At 33.3% G+C, this 2,592-nt stretch overlaps 1 pseudogene; it reads left to right on the plus strand.

Moving 5' to 3' along the window:
• The first annotated feature begins 1,157 nt into the window (after positions 1 to 1,157).
• Positions 1,158 to 2,011, plus strand: LOC148691347 (uncharacterized; annotated as a pseudogene).
• Positions 2,012 to 2,592: the final 581 nt, after the last annotated feature.

The following is a 2,592-nucleotide window of genomic DNA, read 5'->3' on the forward strand; positions in this document are numbered from 1 at the left end:
ATTCTAGAGATTTGTTAGGATTTTAATGAATGATGGATTTGAAGGTGGGTGGTATAAATATCAAATGCCATCAAGAATCCAACCCTCCCCTATCAGATTTATTTTCACGTTCATCACAAAAAACCTCTCTCAGACGTCTTCCTCTATCTCTCACGGTATTCATGCTTTTCTCTTCACAATTTGTATTGTATGATTATTTGTTGCACAGCTCCTCTAGACTAGCGCAATGAAAAGGAAGTGGAGTAATTCCCTAGCTCCACCGCTTGCTCCCTATATTCCTTCTCACACATACATATCTTTACATATAGGATCACAATTTCTGCTGCTGCATTGCACCCGTGTGAGGAACTTTGATATTTTGTTCTAAATAAATGAAAGGGGCTTGTATCAATTTAATGGGCTTTAATTATTTAGAAATATATACCTTGGTCTTTGAGAATTCAAGAACTGTTCTTTTATACTAGAAATATATTTGGGTTTAGTTCTTAATGTGTTTAGTTCTCCATTGTTACTAGCTCACAGATCTTGAATGGTTGTTCATCATACTTCAGGTCATTCTTCATTGTTTGAACTATAGATCTTTCAGTTGTTGTTTATGTGCTGTGTGTATATAGATTGAATCATGATTTCAATGTAAAAAATTCATGGCTGGATTGGTATTTGGGTATTTGTTAACTTCTTTATGATTTTGTTTATTTGATTGGTTAGTTTATATAATGTCTCAATCAAGCATATATAAACTGTCTTAAACAAGCATGGAAACCGAAGAAGATGGGGAAGAAATGGAAGTGGACGAAGAGGAGGAAGAAATGGAAGTAGAGCAAATGGTGGAAGAACAAATTGAAGAAGAAGATGAAGAAGAAACTGAGGAAGAAAAGCATTATGATACCATTAAGTATTTATTGATGGCAATTCAAGCCATAGTCCACGTGCTAAAAGAGTTTATAATCATCAGTGAACAGTCTATTGAACATCCTTTAAATCGACAATCAATTACTACGAAATGATACAATTATATACATAAAGTATTGAAAAAGGACCGCCCAGAGAATTTCCAGCAGAGGTATAGAATGTATCATGATTTGTTTATGAAGTTATGGACTATTATTAGAGAAAAAACACTTTTAAGAGATACAAGATTCATTTGCATGGAAGAAATGTCGGCAACATTTTTGCTCATTGTCGGACAGAATAGTAGATATTGTCTTCTACGTGATACGTTTGGCCGATCACATTAGACTATCAGTAGAAATTTTAACAAATTTCTGAAAACCTTGAACACAACAGCATTGGAGATGATGGTCAAACATGGATGAGCAGTGCCATCTAAAATAAGGGAAAGTAAGAGGTTTTACCCTTACTTGAAGGTACGTATAGTGTGTAGTTCTTTTTATTTTTTTTATTTTGTATCATTATAATAAGATAAACTTAACACTCTTCATTGGAGCTATTGATGGCACACATATCCTAGCATCAGTGTCCGAATGCAACGTAAGCAGTTATCGTAATCACAAGAGTATCATATCACAAAATGTATTAGCCGCTTGTAACTTTGATTTGGAATTCATGTACGGTCTTAGTGGGTGGGAAGGATCGGCTCATGATTCACAAATACTAAATGATGCTTTGACAAGGAAGAATGGACTTGAAGTGCCACAAGGTATCAAATTATTATTTATTACTATCATTCTTATTATTATTATTATTTTAAATTTTTCATTAATCCATTTAGTTGCATACTAAAATATATTATCAGGTAAATTTTTCATAGTAGATTGTGGATTTCCAAATAGACATTAGTCCTTAGCTCCTTATCGAGGAATCCGATATCATCTCCAAGAGTAAAGTGGTTCGGGTCGTGAGCCTAGAATTGAAAAGAGTTCAATTTTCTTCAAGCTTTCTTAAGAAATGTCATTGAGAGGATATTTGGTATTTAAAATCACGATTCACAATTTTAAAGATTGCACCTCCATTTTTGAAAATATACATAACTAAAGTGGAACAATGTTGATTCTGCTAATGATACGTCGAGTTGTGCATCGCTGATGGATAAAGTTTTGACTTTTTTCTGTTTTCAATTTGTGTCTTATGTAACACACTTTTTCCTATCCTGATGTTTTTTTCAATGTGGTTTTGTTTGCTAAGATTTTTCTACAGACGCCATTTTTTTTTTTCATGGGATACACCAGACAACATGTGACGACCCGTCCCTAATTTTCATGTAATTTCCTTCCCGAGTATGTAAAATGATGATTACACCCTTTTTGGCTAAATGGAATATGACGTGGACGTTGTTGGTTGGCATTTAATTTATTTTTCGTATTATCGTAATTAAATAATTCTCATTATTATGAACGTATGAGCGTGAGCTAGACCCAAATCGAATTTGAAACTAAGAAGTTATGCTTAGTTAAAATACGTTAACAACAGGTAAAATTATACATGTGCGTGTGAATTATTTAGTGTTGGTGAACATTGTTTTAGATAGGGTGAATTGGATATTTTTGTACTTGGAATTGTACAAAATTTGAACCTTTCCCACTTTAAAAGCCAATCCTTTATTGGTGACCTTATCTCACCAACCAATCAATT

The sequence above is a fragment of the Pyrus communis genome, chromosome 14, assembly GCF_041283825.1.
Source record: "Pyrus communis isolate YQ-2024b chromosome 14, ASM4128382v1, whole genome shotgun sequence".
NCBI lineage: Eukaryota > Viridiplantae > Streptophyta > Magnoliopsida > Rosales > Rosaceae > Pyrus > Pyrus communis.